Source organism: Cetorhinus maximus, chromosome 35 (assembly GCF_964194155.1).
Source record: "Cetorhinus maximus chromosome 35, sCetMax3.hap1.1, whole genome shotgun sequence".
NCBI classification, from domain to species: domain Eukaryota; kingdom Metazoa; phylum Chordata; class Chondrichthyes; order Lamniformes; family Cetorhinidae; genus Cetorhinus; species Cetorhinus maximus.
This window is the reverse complement of record NC_135913.1, coordinates 4,436,756-4,463,155: the sequence shown is the minus strand read 5'-3', so window position 1 is coordinate 4,463,155 and position 26,400 is coordinate 4,436,756.

Genomic DNA, 26,400 nt, shown 5'->3' with positions numbered 1-26,400 from the left:
TTCAAACCAGGTCAATGAACTTCCTATTTTGGTTATATTCTTTTGTCAAATTTTTATTTTTAGTGAATGCTATCAATTAACGTTTAATTTGTATTTTTTTAATTCATTCGCGGCATATGGGCTTCGCTGGCTTGGCCAGGATTTATTGCCGATCCCTACTTGCCCTTGAGAAGGTGATGGTGAGCTGCCTTCTTGAACCTCTGCAGTCCATATCGTGTCAGTGCACCCAGAGTGCTGTTAGGAAGGGAGTTCCAGGATTTTGAGCCAAGGACAGTGAAGGAACGACGATACATTTCCAAGTCAAGATAATGAGTGGCTTGCAGGGGAACCTCCGGTGGTGGTGTTCCCATCTACCTGCTGCCCTTGTCCTTCTAGATGGTGGTGAACGTGGGTTTAGAAGGCGCTGTCTAAGGAGACTTTGTGAACTATTGCATTGCATCTTGTAGATGGTACACACTACTGCTGCTATAGGTCGGTGGTGCGGGGGAGTGAATGTTTGTGGATGTGGTGCCAATCAAGCAGACTGCTTTGTCCTGGATGGTGTCCAGGTTCTTCAGTGCTGTAGGAGCTGCACTCATCCAGGCAAGTGGGGAGTATTCCATCAAACTCCTGTCTTGTGCCTTCCAGATTTTGGACAGGCTTTGGGGACTCACAAATTGAGACACTCATCGCATGATCCCTAGCCTCTGACCTGCTCTTGTAGCCATGGTTATTATATTATATGGCTATTCCAATTTGGTTTCTGGTCAATGGTAAACCCCAGGATATTGATAGTAGGGGATTCAGTGATGGTAACGACATTGAACATCAAGGGGCGATAGTTGGATTCTCTCTTGTTGGAGGCAGTCATTGCCTGAAACTTGTGTGGCGTGAATGTTACTTGCCAATTGTCTGCTCAAGCCTGGATATTGTCCAGCTCTGGCTGCATTTGGATATGGGCTGCTTCAGTACCTGAGGAGTTGCGAATGATGCTGAACATTGTGCAATCATCAGCGAACATCTGGTGAGGTGTGATTGTGGACTTCCTCTCATTTGTCGTGGTGTGATTGATTTAATTCTTTGAGCACTGAAAGTAAAATAATACAATAGTATATGGTGTCATCCTACTGTGTAACACATAGGAATTTAATGTCACTATTAACTTAGCGATGAGAACTAGCATGTTAGTATTTCCAGTCGTATTCATGAGATATGTTATGTTATTTCATATGAAATGTTATAATCCATATTTTCTATTACTATGTGTTGTGTAATTTCAAACCTTGAGGGATAGAAATTCATCTCAGAAAGTAAGGCAAAAGGGACGGTATTGGATCAGCCGGCTGCCATATTCAGCATCTGATGTTTAGGACCAATACAGTTAATGTAATTAAATGCCAAGCATTGCTTATAATGGGCGACTGACACGATATAGCTCATTTTGTGCTGCTGTTCGAGATGGTTTTCTACCCCACATTGTTTAACACAACATAAAAATGTATCTGTTCTTGTTCAAATAGAGGCAAGGCAAGTCAAGTGCAAATTAAGTAAATAAAGTTATTTAAGTCTGTATAGTATACCTTGTCTGTAAACACAGTAGAATCCAAAAGTATTGTGTACATTACAGAGCAGAATACTGTACACAACCACTCTTAATGTTGGTTAATGGCTACAAGTCAACTTAAGGTAAGACCTGGAGTAAGTTGTTTATCATCAAACTCTCAGTGTTATACCTAACTATTGAGATGGATGTGCATTTCATGTCTCCATCGTTTCCCTCTACTGCTTATATTGCAGATAAGAAGTTTGCCCCAGAAACTAATTGAGTCTTACTTCAGCACCTTAGTCACATCAGGAGAAATCTGCACCTTGAAAGTTTCCGTTCCATTTTAATACCAGACCTAACACTTGCCACCACACCTGACCTCATGTTCTCAGCGCCATGGATGGACCCTTTGAATAATTAGCTGAAATTGTTTCATTAGGAAACACTATTACTGTAAATAGTGCAATAAAATGTGTCATCTCTATCTCAGTTGGTAGCACTGTCGCCTTTGTGTCAGAAGGTTACCTATTGAAGTCTGACTCCAGCTCCTGGGCACAGATATAATGGCCCAAACTTCAGTGAAGTATTGAGGGATCGTTACACTGTCTTTCGGATGAATCGGAAAATGGAGTCTCCTTCAGCTCTGTCAATATGTTGTTCAAGATACCATGACAATATTTCATAAACAAGGAGGGTTACCCAGATGCTCATGATGGTAGTTCAGGGTGATTCTGAGGAGTTTAAAAATGAGCAAAGATTAACACATTAAACCACTGGAATGTACCATTCCCGGCATTGTCTAAGCATTCCAAACAAGCCAGTACAAAGGATAGTAGCCAAGGCATTTGTACCAAACAGCTATGGACAAAGGCAGAGCTATTTTTGACTCCTGATCTCCAAAATTGCGCTAATAGTTCGACGTTACCTGTTCATAGCAAATTGGGTTTCAATAAGGGGCCTCGTTAGGTGAATAATTTGATTTGAAACCACCCTTTCACATAGTCGTGACTCAAAATGTTTGAATTGCTTTAATTATACAGTTTTTGGATTCCATCTGTGGTCTCTGTTTAACATGAAAATAGAATTAGGATTCCGGCTTGCAGCCTGCCTCTGTCTACCATTTACCACCTAAAAGGTAGAAACAGAAAGAGCTGCCCAGTTTAGAATTGCCTGGTCCTCGTCTACACTGTGTACCACTGGAACATCTGAACTTCTGCATGAGACTAATACGTCCCTTCTCCCATTGTGGAAGTCATACCACCTGGAAAATCTCTGCTACAGTTTCAGCCTACTCACTTCTGAAGAAATTCACCATTAGGCTTTTGGATTCTGATTCTAGACTCTATGGAAAACATAATTCTTATTTTTGTCTGTGGTCTAGGCCCGAAACCCTTTCCTTCCATGATCCCCCTTTTGCTCTATGAATGCAAAGGTGAGGAACGTTGTGAACTCGCTTCCTGCATTTTGACTGTGTGTGTAAAAGAAAGTAACCCTCTGGTTTTACTCGATCTCATTTTTTGGGGGGGTTGTTAATAGAGGATTGGATCACTCCACAACTTAAGAGTTTGGGAGAAAATATGCCACCACTTGACAAGGGGGAAATAAAAAAAAATCAAAGACACCTTTCTGTCTGTGGGCAAGTTGTGAGTACGGAAATTAGGCTTGATTCAATTAATCCCCCTCCTGTCAGTAACAACAGTTTACTTGACTCACAACGAAATTCCTATTCACCATATCACTTCCCCTTTTATGTCATGAATTTCGATTTTGAGAACAGTAGTTATTTTTAAATGAAATTCAAATTATCTAACTACCATTCAAGCTTGGACTAGCCCCACAATATTATCTCCACACTACTGTATCTATTATCATACACCACATATCCCTAATCGTCTAACGTAATACCTCTCGTATGCACCTCTCGTTCCCAAATCCCTTATCCATTCCCTGCCAGCAATGTTTCTTTTTCCCCTGGCAGTCCACGAGCAATGGATGGAAAAGGAATAAAAGGGGAGGGGAGGAGAGAGACAGGGGGTAGGTTTGTGATGTAGTGGAACGGGTGAGAGAATAAATGACGATAGGGATGACGGATCAAGTTGAAGAAACAGTTGCTGTTGATGCCATTTCCATTCACACGTCTTCTAGTCCCATCCTTTATTCTTCACTTATACCCTTATCATCTGCTTCTAATGAACACCTTCATTCCCTTAGTCATCTAATCTCTCCTATACTTTATTGTGTTTATCTCCGCTCATCACTTCCCCTGCCCCTATAGTTGCTTAAAACCTGTTGCATTTCTAATTAGGTTCAGAAGAGGAGAATTTCTCCTCTCAGAGGGCCGTTAGTCTTTGGAATCTTCTTCCCGGAGAACAGTGGAGGCTGGGTCATTGAATAGATTCAAGGCTGAGTTAGATAGATTTTCGATTGAAAAGGCCGTTCGGAGGGTCAGGCAGGAAAGTGGAGCGACAGCCACAGTCTTGTTGAATGGTGGAGCAGGTTTACTCATTCTCCTATTTCTTATGTTCTTATGTTAATCCAGTTCTAATGAAAGTCCATAGACTTTCGGCTACTGATAACATGTTTGAGGCTGTCAGTTCAGATGAGACGACAGTTCCTTGCCCTGAGGATATACTGAAGCAGTTTTATTTTTATGTCATGCTGTCAGTATCCAAGATTTTGCCTGGTTCCACTTCACACATGAGCAGCTTTATTGAATTTAGTTTTACAGCTTGAGATTTGAAATCATAACTTTTGACTTGTGAATTATTCTGTGATGTCATCCTCCATCCAAAACCTTTAACTTCGTTACAGATCATTGTTATTCTTCACCTCCGCATTCAAATTTCTCTGTTCACTATTAACATTTGTCATTAATCGAAAAGCTGTTCCATTCATTTAATTGAATTTTTGTACACTTTGCATAATGGCATCTTAATGTAGCATTGTATTGTTATGTGGAATGACAATAGCTGTGTTGCAGTTTGTGCATAATTGTAACTTTTACAGTAAATCCTGTTGAACTGATATCATTTTTGTCTGGAATTTCCGACTGAGATCGTGTTGTTTAATTCTATTTCCTGCAGTTAACTTTGCGGCGATTGTGATCCTGAAACGAGGGAAGTGTGGCCTCTCCAAATGTATCACTCAGTACCTAATGGCAATGACAACAGCAGATCTTCTGCTCGTCATCATTGATGTCATACTGAATCGAATTAATAATATTTATTTCCCAATTAATTTCTTATTCATTACTCCAGTGTGTAGGCTGAAAATAGTTCTGTTTCTTGCAGCCGTGAATTGTTCTGTCTGGTTCACAGTAGCTTTTACCTTTGATCGGTTTGTAGCCATTTCTTGTCAAAAGCTAACAGCAAGATATTGCACCAAGAGAACTGCAACTGTGGTTATAGTAATTGTAAGCATTGTTAGCTGTGTGAGGTCCATTCCCTGGTACTTTGCCTTTGTTCCTTCAAAAATTATCGGTAATGTACCGTGGTTTTGCATTGAAACAGAAGAGTATTATACTTCACCCTTTTGGATAGTGTGTGAGCGGATTGACAGTATACTAACACCGTTGCTCCCAATTGTTTTGATTTTGGTGTTCAACTCTCTGACGGCGAGGAACATTATTATTGTCAATCGTCTACGGAGGGCTCTCCGGGGCCAAGGCAAAGCAGAGAATCATAGTGACCCCGAAATGGAGAACCGAAAGAAATCCATCATTTTACTTTTTACTTTGTCCATCAATTTTATACTGTTGTGGATTACATATGTTGTACACTCGTTAAACTGGCAAATTGTAAACTACAATTATACAGACAAAAGTTTTAGCAATCCAATATATGTCGCGCAACAATTTGGATATATGCTACGGCTTCTGAGCTCGTGCACCAACACCTGCATTTATGCACTAACCCAGAGAAAATTTAGAGAAGAGGTAAAGAACGGGCTTAAATATCCATTTATTCAAATTGTTAAATTCTTTGAACGGCAATGTAAATTGGAACATCATTAACAGTTGCATTTCTAGCGTTACAACTCAGTCCTCCTTCAAATTTCATCCCACACTGACACTGTAGAGTCAATATGACATATTCTATAACAACTGTGACGACGGTAAACTTCCATTATCCTCCTGCACAACTTTGCAGGCTTCCAAGCCATTAACACACAATCCATCTGAAATATCACTTTTCCATTGACCAGCTGAGTGAGGCGGCACTCACCTGGTTCCATTCTTACATATAAAGTTATAAAAAGAACACATCCACCGATAGCTTCTCGCCTCGTCCTTGCACTGTTAACTGTGGTTTCATCCAATTATCTTTACTTGGAGCCCTCCTCTTTCTCATCTGCGTGATGCAACTAGGTGATATCATCCCAATTGATGGGAGCAGATACAGCTATATGCCGACACCATCTTTCGGAGCATGAATTGCCTTTGGATTGTCGAGTTGCCTGTATGATATTGAATACTGGATGTAATTCAATCTCTTCTAGTTAAACATTGAAGAGACGACAGCTATCAGTCTTGGCTGCTGCTACAAACTCAGAACCCTTGCCGCTGATTCTGTCCTGCTCCATGGTCACTGCCTCATGCTGCCCCACACTGTTTACAATGCTGACATCCTGAATGTCAGTCCACTGAGGTCCTGGTCTTCATATCCTCTTCATGGCATAGACAATCCCCTTTCTCGTCTGTAACATGGCCTGTCCCTGTGTTAGTCCATCTGCTGCTGAAACACTTTTCCTTGGAGGTGTTACTTGTAGATGCATCTATTCCAATGCTCTCCCAGTCATACGTTTCATGAACCAAGATGCAGTCACAAATCATTTCTAATATTGCTGATCTGCATTAACATCCAGTTCCCACAGTGTGTCCACTTACTAACTCCCAACATTGTGTTTAGTTTGCTCCATGGCCTTGTCCCTTCCTAAGCCTGTAACCTGCTCCAGTCTTAGAGCCCCTACCCCCACTCTAAGAACTCGCTGTTCCTCTACCTTTAGCCTATTTTCTCTTGCCGCCGTCCTTTGCTCACTATTTCCAGGCATGTCTCCAATCACGTGGCCAAGAATCTGGAAACTTCTCTATAAACCCCTATCCTCTCAATCTATCTCGCTTCCTTTTAAAAAAAAACATCCTTTAAACTCATTTGTTCAAACCAGTTTCTTGTTTGACAACTCTGCTAACACAACTTCCTTTGACTTGGCATTCAGTTATGTGGGATCATGACTCTGAAGTTTCATGGGATGTTGGGATTTATTTTCTACATTAAAAACGACATATTAATGCATGTTCTTTTATTATTATGTTTCATTTCATACATCTAAAACTTTACAGCACAGAAGGAAGTTATTTACCCACTGTGCTGGTTCCCTGAAGAAATAACATGGTACAAATTGTGTTTGTTTTATGCCTGAGCAACACTCTGAATGAAAATAGCTGTTCTTACATTCTTTTGCTGAGAATGTTAAATTTATACTCTCTAGTTTTGGCCTCCACAGATATTGGAAATTACCCGATTCACTTCTTCAAAAACATTTACAACATTAAACAATTTCACACCATCGCAAAATTGTTACGGTGTAGAAAGAGGCCATTCTGCTCATCGTGTCTGCACTGGTTGTCCGAGTATTTTAAATTAGTCCCAATCTCCTGCCTTTTCCCCATAACCCTGCAGAAGTTTTCTAGTTAAAAAAATCGTTGAATGTCCTCCTGAATGCCTCAATTAAACCTGCCTTCACCACACTTCCAGGCAGTGCATTTCACCTCGCATTTGCTTCTTTTGTGCAACACTTTACAACTGTACCCTTTTGTTCTCGATCTGTTTACGGACAGAACGGTATATCCCTACCTACCCTGTCCAAACCCCTCATGATTTTGTAAACTTGTATCAAGTCTCTTCTTAGTCTTCTCCTCTCCAAGGAAAAGAGACCCAATTTCTCCAATCTTTCCTCATAACTAAAGTGTCTCATTCCTGGAGCCATTCTCGCAATCCTTTTTTCTTAGCAAGTTAGCAAATTTTAGCAGATCACGTCTTAGTTCTAAAGAAAGGATTGACAGTAACATCACAGTTTTGCAGATCAGTGCAGTTAGTCATGTTACTTCTTATCTTTGTGTGAGTGCTGCTGGAAAGGCCAGCATTGATGCATATCTAGTTACTCTGAGAAGATCGTGTTGTAACTCTGCAGTCCGTGTGATGATGCTGATGCTACTGCCATAGCGTTGATAGGGACAGAAATCCAACATGTTGGCTAATATATATATATATATATATATATAAATAAATAAATAATATATATATATATCTGTTACTTGGAAATGAACTTGTGAGACAACTTGGAGGTGACGTTTTCCCATCGTATTTCCAGTCTTGATCATAGTGCTTGCAAGGCAGTGGTGGTGGTGTTGATGGTGGGGGATGGGGGTGGGAAGGTGGCGCTGGTGGGTACTGCTGAAGCCAACTCGTTGACTTGCTGCAGTGCGTCCTGTCATTTCTCCATACTCCACAGTCAGTACTCTGGTGATGGAACATGGCTGTTTGTTCAGACTGGTGACAGGGGTGTCAATCGAGCAAACTGCCCTTTCCTGAATTGAGCGGAGCTTCTTGACTGTACTCATCCAGGTTATTGATGAGTGCTCCATCACAGCCCTAACCTGAGCCTTGTATGTGTTGGATAGGCTTTGAAGGGGTCAGGTGACGAAGCAATCTATGCAGAATACCTGGCATAACTTGATGTTCAAGGAATTCGCCCTGAGGGGAGATTGTCTGAGTATAGTGTACAAACATATTACTGTATCAAGTAGCTTGATGTAGTGGCAAGATTCATCTTACCAAGAGTACTTGCTGGTTCCACAGGCTGTCCTTCACCATCCCCTCATGATGGCTAATCTCCCGCATATACTTGTAGGATGTCTCTGGACAAAATCTTCAATGCCATCGACAATCTCTCATGTTTTGGCAGCGTTCACTTTTTGGGAGCTGGGCAATGAAAATCTGATTTTATGACCCCACTAACTCTGTTGGAGGCTCTTTCAAAGCCGGTGATTGGGTCTTTGGTCTGCATCTGCTACCTGCTCCGGCCCTCAATGCTGTCAGTCACCTTCAATGCTGATCTGCTGCTGTGTATTTCGGGGGTCAACCTTCTGGGTTGATGTCTCCAAAAATGGATTGGTAATCGTGTAACATGTATCAGAGTGCTGGTTATGGTATCACCACAACATTGCAAGGGGTTGCTCACTGACAAAGCCAGAACTGATATGACCAACCCTGGAGCCAAGGAAGACCTTGGAAATAGGTATACAAAGTTAAGAAAGAACTTAGACTGAGAGTGCAAAACTAGAGAGGAAATAAAATCATATGGGTAGCTGCTGTTGTATGACATCCTCAGAATCATAGAAAACTTACAGTGCAGAAAGAGGCCACTTAGCACAGCATATTTATGCCGGCCAGAAAAAGGTGAAAAAATAAACTAGCTGCTCATTCTAATCCCACTTTCCAGCACCTGATCCATTGCCTTGTAGGTTACAGTGCTTCGGATGCAGGTCCAAGTAACTTTTGAATGAGTTGAGTGTTTCAGCCTCAACCACCAATTTAGCCAGTGAATTCCAGACACCCACCACCCTCTAGGTGAAAAGGTTTTTCCCCATGTCTCCTGTGATCCGGCTACCAATCACCTTAAATCAATGTCCCACGGTAATTTATGCCTTGGCTACAGGAAACAAGTCTGCTTTGTCTACCCTATCTATGCTCTTCATAATTTTGTACACCTCAATTATGTCATGCCACGGCCTCCTCTGTCCTAAGGAAAACGACCCCAGCCTATCCAATCTTTCCTCATAGCTGCAATATTCAAGCCCTGGCAGCATTCTTGTAAATCTTCCTTGTACTCTTTCCAGAGCAATTGTGTCCTTCATGTCATTAGATGACCAAAACTACACAAAATCCTTGCTGTGGCCTAACCAGGGTTTTATACAGTGCCACCATTGCATCCCTGCTTTTGAATTCAATACCTCATCCAATAAAGGAAAGCATTCCATGTGCTTTGTTTAGCACCTTGTCCACCTATCCTGCAACCTTCAGGAATCTGTGGACATGCACTCCAACGTCTCCCACCTCCTCATCCTCTCTCAATATCATCCCGTTTATTGAGTATCCCCTTGCTTTGCTTGCCCTCGCCAATGCATTACCTTGCACTTTTCTGGATTGAATTCCATTTGCCACTTTTCTGCCCACTCAACCAAACCATTGATATAATTCTGAAGACAACAGCTATCCTCTTCACTATAAACTACACGTGTTATTTGCAAATTTCCAAATTATTCCTCCCACATTTATGTCTAAATAATTAATATATACACCAAAGAGCAAGGGCCTCAACACTGACTCCTGTGCAACACAACTGGAAAGCGTTTTCCATTCACAAAGACATCCCTGGACCCTATGTTTCCTGTCGCTGATCCCCTGTATCCCACGGGATCTCACATTTCAGACCAGCCTGCAAGTGGGACCTTGTCAAATGCCTTACTAAAAATCATGTGGACAGCAACCACTGCACTACCCTCATCAATTATCCTTGTTACTCCCTCAAAAAAATCTAAGTTAGGAAGACACGACATTGCCCTGCAGAAGCATGCTGACTGTTACTGATCAACCCGTGCTTTTCTAAGTGATGGTTTACCCTGTCTTTTGAATTGATTCCAGTAACATGCCCATCACTGAAGTCAGCCTGTCCAGCCTACAATTTTCTGGCCTATCCCTTGCACTCTTTTTAAAATAATAGCGCTACATTTACAGACCTCCAATCCTCTGGTTCCTCTCCTATACATAGTGAGAATTGGAAAATGATCCTGAGAGCTTCCACAATTTCTTTGCTGGCTTTCTTTAACAACCTGGGATACAATCCACCCAGCCCTGATGACGTATCCACATTCAAGGATGTCACTCACTCCAGTACTTCATCCCTCACCATGCTTAAAATGTCTAATGTTTCACACTCCTCATTAACTAGAATGTCTGCATCATCTCTCTCCATAATGAAGACGGAGACAGAGTGCTCATTAAGAAACCCCACCCGCATCTTGATCACCAATGCACAAGTTGCCATTTACATCTCTCAGACAGGATGCTAGTTTGCAGTGTTCTGGAAGGGGCTTTAGAATACAACGCTGTGCTGTCATTGATTTCTACTTTGCAACTTATAGCCTCCTTCCAGTTGTTTCATGGCCTTCTGGAAGTGTTTGAGTTCATCGCTCAATGCTTGGCTCCTCTATTACAGGGACCCTTCTTTGACGATGTTATGGCTTCTGCTGTAAGGATGAAACAAATTCTATGGTCAGCAGTGCCACAGACCAGCAGACTTTCAGGAAAATGCTAAACAATGCCGATTTGGAGGGTTATAAACTATTGAGATGCAACCAGCAATCTGTTCTTTGGTGGAAAGCATGGCCAGTCTGTGCCCTACTTTTCCACTTCTCATAAGGTGAATCAACTTCTTCCATGTACATACAGCACTCTCATTGGGCATAGGGATAGAGGGACGCCCTATGTCTATTCCTCTATTCAAGCAATTCATGCTCGCTCTACACTTGGGCAGTTCTGTTTCATTTGTTCTCTGGATGTGGGTGTGACCGACAATTTTAATTGAATTTTTCTGCTCCTACTACCCTGAGAAGGTAGTAATCGAACTCATGCTTGAATGATTCTGCCACAATGGTGTTAGGGAGAAATAGCCCAATTCCAGTATATTGGTCCAGTGATCATGGATAAAGAGTGAAATTTGTCCACGTTAGTGTTTGTGACTAGGAATGGGACTTGAATGCGGTTGTATTTCCACATATTGTATGTCCTTCTCCGGGTTAGAAGTCACAGGACAAGAGGATGCTAGTAAATGAGCTGTGGTGAGTTGCTGCAGTCCGGCCTGTAGTAATGGGAGCAGAAATTTTACAAAAGATGGGTCTAGGACAGACGTTCCCAAGCTTTACCTGTTGTGTCATCATTTGTTCAGTAAATTGGATTCTGAAGCATAACAACATTTTTTTCTGCACTCCAGAATGACATGAACAAAAGTATGGTTAACCCTCGGCACTTGACAACCCCCCCACTCCAACCACCCCCCACCACTCACCACACCCCACCCCCCCCTCCAAACCAAACTCATGAATATTCTACTTGGTCCGTCATCACTGTGCTGGTTTTCTGAAGGAGCAAATCGCTAACATCACTCCCCAGCCTTTTCCCCGACCCCCTGCACATTCTTACTTTTCAGGGCTTCTCTTTGTTTGTATTCTCTTGAATATAGAAGAATGAAGAGTGATCTGATTAAGGTTTCTGTCCATTAAAATGAGTTCCCTCCCAGGGTTAAAGTAGCAGGAAATGTGCGGAAATGGATTCTGTCTGTATATTGAACCCTCATGTTATTTCACATTGTTACACTGAAAAAAAAATAGCCTATTTTTAATAATAATAATAAAACGTTTTCCTATATTGCTTGGATATTTGCAAATTTTCCCAGTGACATTTTACTCCAGGTTGAGCAGGATTTTAGTCTGATTTCTCGGGATATGATTTCCATTGCTTCAAACAAAACATTAAACTTCAGAAGCCCCCTTTTAACTTTGGGTGTCCTTAAGGTCCGGTAACCGCTTGACATCACACCACCGCCACCACCCCACAACCCCGGCCTCGCCCCTGGCACCCCAACCCTCGTGTCCCCGTCGTGTCCACTGCAGCTTCTGGCACTGCAGGTTATAGAGAGCTGCTGGCCAATCAGATTGCCCAATAGCTCTCCGAGGCAGGACTTCCTCCCAAGCGAGGGGCAGAATCCTTGCCTGCAGCCAGTGGTTGTTCATTAGAGCCTGAAATGGCTGCAGGGGAGGCAGAGTTGGCGGTGTTGTGTTCCCTGCTGGCTGTTCCAATGGCGAGATGGGGAACCCCACCATCCTAAAAATCCTGGCCTATGAGGGGCACAGATAGTATAGATAGGAAGGACACATTTCATAAACAGAGATGTTAATAACTAGGAGCATAGATTTGAACACTTAGTGGAAGGATTCAAGAAGAGTTGAGGATTTTTTTCACCCACTTGTGCTTCAGCAGATTCATTTTGCTTTTAAATCTCTGCTCACAGATCTCTGAAAGTGTTTCTTGCCAGTGTGAACAAGTTGATGTGTATTGAGATGGGATAACTGAGTGAATCTATTACCACACATGGAACAGGTGAATGGTCTCTCACCAATGTGGACCCTGAGTTCACATGATAATCTGAATCCAGTCCCACAGTGAGAGCTCCTGAATTGTCCCTTGTCAATGTGAACATGCTAATGGCACGTCAGCTCCACAGAACACTTCACGCAATCCAGAAACTTTAAATATCTTCCACTAGTCTGAATCTGCTGGTAGGTCAACATGTTGAATGAATGAGTGAATCCTTTCCCACACATGGAGCAGGTGAATGACTTCTCCCCAGTGTGAGCTCGCTGGTGTTGCTGCAGGATGGGCAATCACTTGAGCCTCTTCCCGCAGTGAGATCCTATGAAAGGAGTGAAACTGGACAGAATGCACTGGTGCACCATCAGCCAATTTGACTTTTTAAAGCTCTTGCCACAGTCTCAGTTTCTAAACCCTCTCCCTCGAGTACAAACTCGCTGGTGTGCATGGAGGCTGGATGGAGAAAGATGTGGTTTCAGGGTTGAGACATGGGGGATCTTCAGGGGCAATTTGGCCTGTAGGCTAGTGGAAGGGAGGGAAGCAGAAGAGGCAGCTGATGCAACTCTCTCTATCTTAGTGACAAAGAAGCTCCATGAGCTCCTCACACTTGTTGGAAGCGCAAATGGAGGAGAAAGGGGAGAGGTAGAGCCCTTCAGAAGGAACAAATTAGAGGTGTTAAAAAGTCTCAATGGACAGTATTTAATTTAATTTAGTTAACTTTTATCCAGAATATTAACTGAGCTATAACTGAGCTGGTGCGTATTAACATTGGCAGAAACGGACCCGAAAGAACATAGTTCAGTCAGAGATGTGATTAACGGCAAAATACAATTACTGGAGCCATTCGCTCATGTATCAGCAGGTTGAAAGAATGCGTGAAACCCTTCTCACACTCTGAGCAGGTGAATTGTCTCGTCCCAGTGTGAACTCGCTGGTGCCCAGTGGGGTGAGATGATTGCCTGAACCCAGTCCCACAGTGAGAGCACCTGAACGGTCTCTTGTCAGTGTGAACACGCTGATGGGACATCAGGTGTGCAGTGAGGGCAGATGATGCCTTGCGCCCAATGCCACAGTGACGGCATCTGAACAGTCTCTCATCAGTGTGACTACCTTGATGGTGCATCAGTTCCCCACAACTTTTAGACCACTTCCCACAGCCTGCAAATTTAAAAGGCCTCTCATCAGTGTGAACTTGCTGATCTCTCAGGAGGGTGGATGACTGACGTAATCCCTTCCCACATTGGGAGCAGGTGAACGGCCTCACCCTATTGTGAACTCACCGATGTCTCAGCAGGCTGGATAAGTGAGGGAATCCTTTCCCATATTTGGGGCAGATGAATGGCCTGTCCCTAGTGTGACAGCGCCGATAAGTTTCTGGTTCAGATGGGTAATTTAGTCCCTTCCCATCGTCCTCACATTTGAATATCCCGTGAAATCGATTAAAAACTAAATAATAAAGAGAGAGAGAGAGTGAGAGGGAGAGAGTTTTATGCCTTGAGCAAACTTGGAAATTCTACATTTGGTTCCCTCACCCGAATCATTGAAATGTATTGTGAATGGCTGGAGTACAAGCACTGATCCCTGCGGTATGCCACTAGTTACCACCTGCCACGCCAAAAAGGAGCCAATTATTACTGCTGTCTGTTTCCTGTCTCCTAACCAATTCTCAATCCACACCAATACATTACTTCCAAACCCATGTGTTTCAATTCTACACACGAAGTATTGGTGGTGGCACAGTGGTATTCTCACTGACTAGTATTCCAGAGAGCTGAGCTCCACAGACCAGCGTTCAAATCCCACCATAACAGATGGTGAAATTTGAATCCAATTTAAAAATCGGAAATCAGTCAAATAATGATCATGAAACCATTGCCAATTGTCTTAAAAACCCATCCGGTTCACTAATGCCCCTTTAGGGAAGGAAATCTGCTGCCCTTACCTGAATACGGCCTAAATATGACTCCAGAGCTCAGGATGGGCAATAAATTTCACATTTGGTTCCCTAACCCGAATCACTGAAATATATTGTGAATAGCTGGGGCACAAGCACTGATTCCTGCGGTACCCCACTAGTAAACGCCTGCCACTCTGAAAAGCATAGCCTAGTCAACGATCCCACATCGCATGAATGAATAAAAATAACGCCATCAAAAGCTTTCCGAAAATCCACATACATTGGTTCTCCCTCATCTATTCTGGTTTCAAGGTTTGTCAAACACATGGTTTGTCCCAAAACAAAAACAGAAATACCTGGAAAAACTCAGCAGGTCTGGCAGCATTGGCAGAGAAGAGCAAAGTTGACGTTTCGAGTCCTCATGACCGTTCAACAGTTGAAGGGTCACGAGGACTCGAAACGTCAACTTTGCTCTTCTCAGCTGATGCTACCAGACCTGCTGAGTTTTTCCAGGTATTTCTGTTTTTGTTTTTTACACCTGGTTTGTCCCTTTCATTTATCCATGTTGACTTTGTCTAAACCCATTGATATTTTCTATATGTCCCGTTACTACATCCTTTATTATAGACTCTAGCATTTTCCCTACTACTGATATTATGCTAACCGATCTGTAATTCGCTGTTTTTTCTCTCCCTCCTTGTTTAAATAGTGTGGTTACATTTACCACCCTCCAATCTGCCGGGGCTGTTCCAGAATCTACAGAAGGTTTGACAATGACAACTTGGCCACCTTTAGTACCCTGGGATGTAGATTATCGGGCCCTGGGGATTTATCGGCTTTCAGTCGCATTAATTTCTACAGCACTATTTTTTTAGCAATACTAATTTCCTTCAATTCCTCCTTCTCACTAGGCCCTTGGCCCTTAGTATTTCTGGGTAGTTATTTGTATCTCCCTCTGTGAACACAGAACTAAAGTAGTTTTTCAATTGCTTTGTCATTTCCTTGTTCTTTTCGATAAATTCACCTGGTTTGGACTGTGAGGGAACTTCATTTGTCCACTAATCTTTTTCTTTTTACATACTTATACAAGCTTTTACAGTCCACTTTTTTGTTATTTGCAAGTTTACTTATACTCTATTTTTACCCTCTTAATGAATCTCTTCGTCCTGCTTTGCTGAATTGTAAACTGCTCCCAACCCTCAGGCTTGCTACGTTTTCCAGCAACTTTATGTGACTCCTTAATTCCTTTTGTTAGGTATGGTTAGGCCACTTTTCCTGATCTGCTTTTGTGCCTGAAAGGAATGTATAGCTGTTGCAATGCATACATTCATTCCTTAAATATTAACTATTGCCTATCCACCATCATGCCTTTTAATCAAGTTCCCCAATCTATCTTAGCCAACTCATGCCTCATACTTTCATAGTTTCCTTTGTTTAGATTTAGGTCTCTAGTTTCACCTAGTGAAGGATTCTTTCGTGTTAAGGCCACTGTTCACTAAAGGAGCCCACATAACAAGATTATTAATCAACCCTTTCTCATTGCACAATACCAAATCTAGGATAGCCTGTTTCTTAGTCGCTTCCTCGAAATACTGATCTAAATAAAATCTCATACATACTCCAGGAATTCATCCATCACAGTATTCCTGTTAATTTTGTTTTCCCACTCTATATGTAGATTAAAGTCAGCCATGATTACTGTAGTATATTATTACATGCATCATAGGTTTGCACAGTTTAAAACAGTGAGAGGAGAGTCGGGAGTTTCACAGTTTAAAACAACAAGAGGAGAAACAAGATTATTACAGGTTAAAACAGCAAGGGGAGAGCTGGGAGTTTCACAGTTTAAAATAGCGAGAGGAGGGTTGGATTTTCACAGTTTAAAACAGCGAGAGGAGAGCCGGGAGTTTCACAGTTTAAAACAGCAAGAGTAGTGCCGGGGGTTTCACAGTTTAAAACAGTGAGAGGAGAGCCTGGAGCTTCACAGTTTAAAAGAGCGAGAGGAGTGCCAGGAGTTTAACAATTTAAAACAGCGAGAGGAGATCCGTGGTTTTCATAGTTTAAAAGAGTGAGAGAGGGAACCGGGAGTTTCACAGTTTAAAACAGTGAGTGGAGAGCAGGGAGTTTCACAGTCTAAAGCAGCGAGAGGTGAGCCGGGGGTTTAACAGTTTAAAACAGTGAGAGGGTGGCCAGGATTTTCACAGTTTAAATAAGCGAGAGGAGAGCCGGAAGCACATGGAGAGCGGACCTGCATGAGAAGCGCAGTGGCGACGGGAGATAAAAACCGATGGCAGAGAGGGAGGCCCAGCACATGGAGCGTGGACCAACGGGAGAAGGGCAGTTGTAGCAGAAAGCCCCTTCAACCTGTTTTTACCTCTCAGGGACGAAGTGTGACGCCACAGGGAAACAGGTAGGTGATTGGTGGGTATCTGTACCGTATCACTTTTCATTGGCCAGTTGGTTTAAATCAGGAGATATTATGACAGTTGTAGAGTACAGTTAAGAAATTCATTTTTAAAGTACTTAACATCCAATTTAATTAATTAAATAGAATAGGGCTTGCTGGGCAGGCGATGTGTTGCAGCTGTAGTATGTTGGTTCTTGTGGACGACAGTGTGATCCACGGTGACCACATCTGCAGCAAGTGTTGGCTGCTCGAGGTACTTTGGCTCAGAGTTGATGAGCTGGAGTCCGAGCTGTGGACATTGTGACACATGAGGGAGGGGGAGAGTTATCTGGACATTGTGTTTCAGGAGGTAGTCATGCCCTTAGGTTAATTACATCAAATTTGGTACGTGGTCAGGGGCAGGAGGGTGTGACTGAGAGTGAGGCAGGTATGGGGATCCACAATTTCGCTTTGGAGGTGGCTCAACCAGTGCCCTTGTCCAATACGTGCAAAGTTCTTGCTCCCAGTGCGGATGAGGGCACAGGCTGCAGGGGGGTAGAGCGAACTGACCACAGCATGTTGGTACACTGCACAGTTCCAGTGCGGGGGAGAAAAGGAAAATGTAGTAGTAATAGGGGATAACATAGTTAAGGGAATAGGTACTGTTCTCTGCAACAAAGACAAAGTGACTCAGAGGCTGTGTTGTCTACCTGGTGCCAAGGTTAGGGACATCTCTTCTGGGCTGCAGAGGGACTTGGAGTGGGAGGGGAATGGTCCAGTTGTCGTGGCACACATAAGTACTAATGACACAACGACATAGGTGGGATTAGGAAAGAGCTCCTGCTGAGGGGCTACGAGCAGCTCGGTGCTAAATTAAAAAGCAGAACCAGAAAGGTAATCATCTCCGGATTACTACCTGAGCCAAGTGCAAATTGGTGAAGGTAAATAAAATGAGAGAGGTAAATGCATGGCTAAAAGATTGGTGTGGGGGTAATGTGTTCTGATTCATGGGGTACTGGGGAAGGAGAGAGCTGTTCCGTTGGGATGGGCTTCATTTCAACCATGCTGGGACCAGTGTCCTGCGATTTGCATAACTAGTGTTATAAATGAGGTTTTAAACTAATTAGTGGGGGGGTTGGGGTGGGGGGGGGGGTGGGGGGGGGGTGAGGTTCAATTGAGGGGGAGTTTAGAAAATCAAAAATAAATGAGAGAGCAGAAGTGCAGGGTAGTGAAGAGGTGAACGATAATCAAAGTATGACAGGAAGGAGCAGAAAATATAAGCATAAGAATGCAGCAGAAATTAGGACCAGAATGAGTGATAATGGTAAAAAGTCAATGCTTAAGGTTCTTTATCTGAATGCACGCAGCATTTTTAACAAGATAGATGAGTTGGCGGCACAAATAGAAATAAATTAACATGACTTGATAGCTATTACAGAGATGTGGTTGCAGGGTGACTAAGACTGGGAACTCAATATTCAAGGGTATTTGATGTTCCAAAAAAATGGGCAAAAATTATAAGGAGGTCGGGTAGCTTTGTTAACAAAGGAAGGTATCAGAGCGGTGGTGTGTAGTGATTTGGTTGCAATAGATTGGATGTGGAATCAGTTTGGGTGGAAATAAGGAATAGCAAGGGAAATAAGTCACAGGTGGGAGTCGTCTGTAGGCCCTGAAAGAATTTCTTCAATCTAGGACAAAGTATGAATCAGGAAATAATGGAGGCGTGTAAGAAGGGCGCTATAATGGTCATGGGTGATTTTAATCTGCATATTGACTGGACAACTCAAATCGGCAGCGGTAACATGGAAGGCAAATTTGTCGAGTGCATCAGGGATTGTTCCTTAGAGCAAGACGTTGCAGAACATACCCGGGAACAAGCTATTTTAGGTCTAGTAATGTGTAATAAGGTAGGATTAATAAGAGATCTCATAGTTAAGGATCCTCTAGGGGGTAGAACATGGTAGAATTTCAAATTCAGTTTGAGGGTGAGCAACTCGGATTTCAAACCAGTGTCCTCAGCTTAAATAAGGGCAATTACAGAGATATGAAGAAAGAGCTGCCTAAAGCGAGCTGGGAAAATAGACTAAAGGGGCAGTCAGTGGATGAGCAGTGGCAGACATTTAAGCAGATATTTCTTAATGCTCAGCAAAATTTATCCCGGTTAAAAAGGACTCGATGAGAAGGATGAACCACCCATAGTTAGCAAAGGAGGACAAGGAGAGTATCCAGTCAAAAACTAAGGCATACAAAGTGGCGAAAACTATTGGTAGGCCAGAGGATTGGGATTTTTTTAGGAACCAACAGCGGTTGACTAAAAAGCTAATAAAGAGGGAGAAAGTTGATTATGAAAGTAATTGGCAAGAGATACAAAAGCAAACAGCAAGAGCTTCTACGGGTATACAAAAAGCAAGAGCGTAGCTAAAGTGAGTGTGGGACCCTTGGACGATGTGACTGGAGACTTGATAACAGGGAACAAGGGAATGGCAGATAATTTAAACCAATATTTTGCATCTGTCTTCACAGTGGAGGACCCTATAAACATTCCAAAGATATCAGGTAAGCAAGGAGCTAATGGGAGGAAAGGTCTTGTAACAGTCTCTATCACAAGGGACAAAATATTTGACAAACTAAAGGGACTAAAGGCAGACAAGGCACCAGGACCTGATGGCCTGCATCCAAGATTTTAAAAGGAAGTGGCTGCAGAGATAGTGGGGCCATTAATAGAAATATTCCAGAACTCACTGGATTCCAGGAGGATCCCAGTGGACTGGAAAACCACTAATGTGACACCCCTGTTCAAGAAAGAAGGAAGTCAAAAAGCAGGAAACTATGGGCCAGTCAGCCTACAATCTGCTGTTGGGAAAACGCTGGACTCCATTATTAAAGAAGAAATAGGACATTTAGAAAAGGTGAACGGATTCAAGCAGAGTCAACATGGTTTCGTGAAAGGGAAGTCATGTTTGACAAATTTGCTAGAGGAAATAACAAGCAGAGTTGGTAAAGGGGAACCAGTAGATGTTGTATATCTAGATTTCCAGAAGGCATTCGATAAGGTGCCAGATAAAAGATTATTGAACAAGATAAGAGCTCATAGTATTGGGGGTAATATATTAGTATGGATTGAGGATTGGTTAACACACAGAAGACAGCGAGTCAGGGTTAATGAGTCTTTTTCAGGTTGGAAAGACATAACTAGTGAAGTGCCATGAGAATCAGGTCTAGGGCCTCAATTATTTACTATCTATATTAATAACTTAGAGGAGGGGGCAGAGTGTAATGTATCCAAATTTGCTGACATTACAAAAATAGGTGGCGGGGGGGCATGTTGTGATGAGGACATAAGGAACTTGCAAGGGTTTATAGACAGGTTGAGTGAGTGGGCATAAACTTGGCAGATGGAGTTTAATGTAGGAAAGTGTGAGGTCATGCACTTTGGTAGGAAAAATCAAAAGACAGGCTATTATTTAAATGGAGAGAGACTCCAAGAAGGTGCAGCACAGAGGGATCTCGGTGTTCTTGTGCATGGAACACAACAAAGTTAGCATGCAGATGCAGCAAGTAATTAAGATGGCAAATTGAAGTTTGAACTGTATTGCTAGGGGGTTGGAGTTTAAAAATAGAATAGTCTTGTTCCAACTGTACAGGGTGTTAGTGGGGCTGCACCTGGAGTACTGTGCACAGTTTTGGTCCCTGTATTTAAGAAAGGATATACTGGCATTGGAGGCAGTTCAAAAGAGATTCACTAGGCTGATTACAGGGATGAAGGGGTTGACTTATCAAGAACGGCTAAACAGGTTAGGCCTTTATCCATTAGAGTTTAGAAGATGAGGGGTAATCTCATCGAAACGTACAAGATTCTGAGGGGTAAAAACAAAAAACTACTGCGGATGCTGGAAATCCAAAACAAAAACAGAATTACCTGGAAAAACTCAGCAGGTCTGGCAGCATCGGCGGAGAAGAAAAGAGTTGACGTTTTGAGTCCTCATGACCCTTCAGCAGAACTGAGTTCTGCTGAAGGGTCATGAGGACTTGAAACGTCAACTCTTTTCTTCTCCACCGATGCTGCCAGACCTGCTGAGTTTTTCCAAGATTCTGAGGGGGTTTGACAGGATAGACATTGTGAAGGCATTTCCACTAGTGGGGGAATTTTGAACTAAGGGACATAGTTACCGAACAGGGGGACACTCTCAAAACAGAGATGCAAAGGAATTTATTATCTCAGAGGGTAGTGAATGTCTGGAATTCTCTACCTCAGTGAGTTGTGGAGGCTATATCACTGAAAGTGTTTAAAGAGGAGGTAGATAGATTTTTGAAATATTGTGGAGTTAAGGGCTAGGAGGAGCTGGCACAAAAGAGGAGTTGAGGCCTGGGACAGAGCAGCCATGATCTTATTGAATGGCAGGGTAGGCTTGAGGGGAAAAATGGCCTACGCTTGCTCCTATTTCTTATGTTCTTACGTTCTTATATTTAATTTCCTATTTAATGTCGTCCCCTACCTTAGCAATAATGTTTGGAGGCTTATAGACAACTCCCACTAATATTTGGAAAAATTCAGCAGGTCTGACAGCATCTGCGGAGAGGAATACAGTTGACATTTCGAGTCCGTGTGACTCTTCATCAGGCTCTGATGAAGAGTTATACGGTCTCGAAACATCAACTGTATTCTTCTCTGTAGATGCTGTCTGACCGGCTGAGTTTTTCCAGGTATTTTTGTTTTTGTTTCAGATTTCCAGCATCCGCAGTATTTTGCTTTTATCCCACTAATGTTTTCTGTCCCTTGTTGCTTCTTAGCTCCACCCAGACTGATTCTGCATCTAGATTTTCTCAGCCAATACTCTCTCTCACTATTGCACTAATTTCACCCTTAACTAGCAAAGTCACACCACCTCCTTTTCCTTTTTGTCCGTCCTTCCGAAAAATTGAATACCCTTGCATATTCAGTTCCCAGTCTTGGTTACCTGCAGCCTTGTCCCCGTAATCACAATTAAATTGTACCCTTTTACATCAATTTGCACTGTTAATTTGTCTACCTTATTTTGAATGCTCCATGCATTTAGATACAGTGCTTTTAGAATTGTCTTTTTAACATTCTTAAACATTTTATTTTTACTATGGCCTTATTAGTTCTAACCCTTGTTTCCTCTGCCTTCCAGTTTTGCTTTCTACTTTCTGTCTTTCATTTCTATCTTTGTTTCCCTCTCTTGCATTGCCCGCTTGGGTCCCCATCCCCCTGACAATGTAATTTAAACCCTCCTCCACAGCACTAGCAAAAACACCTGCGAGGATATTGGTCCCAGTCCTGCTGGGGTGCAACCCGTCCAGCTCGTACAGGTCTCATCTTCCCCAGAGTCAGTCCCAATGCCTCAGAAATCTAAATTTCTCCCTCTTGCACCATCTCTCCAACCACGCATTCATTAGGCTTACTCTCCTATTCCTGATCTCACTAGCATATGGCACTGGGAGCAATCCTGAGATTACTACCTTTGAGGTCCTGATATTTAATTTATTTCCCAGCACCCTACATTCTGCTTAAAGGACCTCATCCCTCTTTTTACTTATGTCGTTGGTGCCGATATGGACCACGACCTCTGACTGTTCACTCTCCCCCTTCAGAATGTCCGGCAGTTGCTCAGTGAAATCCTTGACCCTGGCACCAGGAAGGTAACATACCATCCTGGTGTCATGTCTGTAGCCACAGAAACGTCTATCTATTCCCCTTCCGATAGAATCCCTTATCACTATTGCTCTTCCTCACTTTTTCTCCCGCACCCTGACTCTCCCCACCTTTTCCCATGCAGCTGAGCCACTTGTGGTGCCACGGACTTGGCTCTTGCTGTAGTCCCATCTATCCCAGCATGATCCAAAATGGAAAATCTGTTAGAGAGGGAGGTGGAACCAGGGCTCCAGCACTATCTGCCTGGCGGTCAGCAATTCCCTTTCTGCCTGTGCACTCTTTATCTGCGGTGTGACCACCGCACTATACTTGCTATCCACTAAGACCTCATCCTTCTGGCTGCTCCAGAGTGATTCCAGCCGCAGCTCCAGCTCCAAAACGTGGATTTCAAGTCGCTGCAGCTGGAGACACTTCCTGCACACGTGGTCACCCCGGACACTGAAAGTGCCCCAGACTTCCCACATCGCATAGGGGGAGCATTCCACTCGGCCGAGCTGCCCTTAAGTTACTCCCTTTAACTTACTTCCTCTAGTTTGGAGAATATTAAGGACAGGAGAAATAATCACCAGCTCCTACTTACCAAGGCAGCCGCTATTCATACTGAGGGAAGGTAGAAAATGAAAGGATCCTTCCTTTCCCTTCCCTTTTCATGGAACTCCCTCTCTCACCAAACTCCAGCTTAAGCACTCTAATGAAGACAAAAGCAGCACTGTAGATGGCTTGCTTTTATGCTGTCTGAATCAAGCTTCTGGAAACCTGTTCAAGCAAGTTAGCTAATTAGCTAGCTTCAGCTACAAGCAGAGCCTGTATAAACCCTGTTTTAAAGCTGGACTAAAACTCATATGAACAAGGAGCAGGAGTAGGCCATTCAGGCCCTCGAGCCTGCTCCACCATTTAATACGGTCATGGCTGATCTGATAGTAACCTCAAACCTGCATCCCACCTAACTCCAATAACCTATCAGTCTCTTGCTTAACAAGGATCTATCCACCTCGCCCTTAGAAATATTCAAAGACTCTGCTTCTACTGCCTTTTCAGGAAGGGAGTTCAGAACCCTCTGACAGAGAAAAAAAATGTCTCATCTCTTTTTTAAATGGGCGACCCATATTTTTAAACAGCAACCCCTAGTCTAGTGTCTCACAGAAGGGGAAACATCCTCTCCACATCCAGCCTGTCAATATCACTCAAGATCTTATATGTTTCAATCAAATCATCTCTAACTTTTCTAAACTCCAGCGGATACAAGCCTAGCCTGTCCAACCTTTCCTCATAAGACGACCCGCCCATTTCAGGTATTAGTCTGGTAAATATTCTCTGAACTGTTTCCAATACATTTACATTCTTCCTCAAATAAGGTGACCAATACTCACCTTCTCCCAGCCCAAAAAGCAGCTTTAGTAGCTAAATTAAAGAAAGATTTGACATTTGATAGAAATTAACAATTAAAAGTTCCTCTCTCACCAAACTGCAACATTAGTTGGGATAGACATAGTGTTAAGGGCTTGGATGAAGTAGATTTCTTGAAATGTGTCCAGGAGAACTTTTCAGGTCAATATGTAGAGGGCCCAGCAAGGGAAGGCACAGAGCTGGACCTAATTCTGGGGAATGAAGCCAGCCAGGTGGCTGAGGTGGTGGTGGGGGAGCATTTTAGTGATAGCGACCACAACATGGTACAATTTAAGCTTGCTATGAACAAAGAAATAGACAAATTGCAAAAAAAACTGTTTTGGATTGGGGGAGAGTGGATTTTAGTAAAATAAGGCAGGATCTGGCCAAAGTAGACTGGGAACAGCTACTTGTGGAGAAATCTACAGAGGAGCAGTGGTGGGTGTTCAAAATGGAAATGGGGAGGGTACAGGCTCAAAGTGTCCCCTCTAGGGTGATAGGAAGGAGTAACAAGCCCAGAGAACCATGGATGACCGGGGATATTCAGGATACGATGAGAAAGAAAAAAGAGGCTTTTAGGAGGTACAAGTACAAATCAGTGGAGGCATTAGTGGAGTACAGAAAGTGCAGGCTGGAGCTTAAGAAAGTAATTATGAGAGCAAAAAGGGGATATGAGGAATCTCTGGCTGGTAAAAGTAGAGAAAATCCCAAGATATTCTATAAGTATATTAACGGGAACAGGATAACCAGGGAAAGGGCAGGGCCCATGAGGGACCAAGGGGGCAATCTATGGGTGGAGCCAGAGTACATCGGTAGAGTGTTGAATGAATACTTCACATCCTTCTTCACCCAAGAGAATGAGGATGAAGGTATCGAACTTGGGGAGAGAGACTGTGAGGTTCTTGAGCAAAGTGATTTAGGGAATGACAAGGTATTGGAAGTGTTGGCAGCTTAAAAGTGGACATATCTCCAGGTCCGGATGATTTGTGTCCCAGACTGCTGAGGGAGGCAAGGGAGGAGATCGCAGGGGCTCTGACTCAAATTTTAAATTCCTCCTTGGCCACGGGGGAGGTGCCAGAGGACTGGAGAACAACTAATATGGTTCCCCTATTCAAGAAGGGTTGTAGAGGTAGGCCAAGGAACCACAGGCCAGTGAGTCTCACGTCAGTGGTAGGGAAAGTATTGGAGAAAATTCTGAAGGAGAGAATCTATCTCCACTTGGAGAGGCAAGGTTTGATCAGGTATCATCAGCATGGCTTTGTCAGAGGGAGGTCATGCCTAACAAATTTGATTGAATTTTTTGAGGAGGTGACCAGGTGTATAGATGAGGGTAGTGCAGTTGATGTAGTTTATATGGATTTCAGCAAAGCCTATGATAAGGTTCCACATGGGAATCATATAAAGAAGGAAAATGCACATGGGACACAGGGTAATTTGATAAGGTGGATTCAAAATTGGCTTAGTTGTAGGAGACAAAGGGTGCTGGCAGAAGGATGCTTTAGTGACTGGAAGCCAGCGTCCAGTGGCATACCACAGTGATCTGTGCTGGGTCCCCTATTATTCGTCATTTATATAAACGACATAGGTGACTATGTGGGGGGTAGGATTATTAAGTTTGCGGATGACACAAAGATTGGCCGGGTGGTTAACAATGAGGTGGAGTGTCTTGGGCTGCAGGAAGATATAGAAGGGATAGGCAAATGGGCAGATAAGTGGCAGATGGAATTTAAACCTGAAAGGGGTGAGGTGATACACTTTGAAGGAGTAATTTGGCAAGGAAGTATTCAATGAACGGCATGACACTGGGAAGTTCTGAGGAACAAGGGAACTTGGTGTGTGTGTCCACACATCTCTGAAGGCAGAGGGGCATGTTAGTGGGGTGGTGAAAGAAGCATAGGGGACACTTGCCTTTATCAATCGAGGCATAGATTACAAAAGTAGGGAGGTCATGGAGTCGTATAGAACATTGGTGAGGCCACAGCTGGAGTGCTGTGTGCAGTTCTGGTCGCCACATTATAGGAAGGATGTGATTGCACTGGAGGGGCACCAGAGGAGATTCGCCAGGATGTTGCCTGGGATGAAACATTTAAGCTATGAAGAGAGGTTGGATAGACTTGGGCTGTTTTCGTTGGAGCAGAGAAGACTGAGGCGTGACCTGATCAAGGTGTACAAGATTGAGGGGCATGGGCAGGGTGGATAGGGAGCAGCTGCTCCCCTTAGTTGAAGCGTCAGTCACGAGTGGACACAAGTTCAAGGTGAGGAGCAGGACGTTTCGGGGGGGATGTGTGGAAAAGCTTTTTTACCCAGAGGGTGGTGACGGTCTGG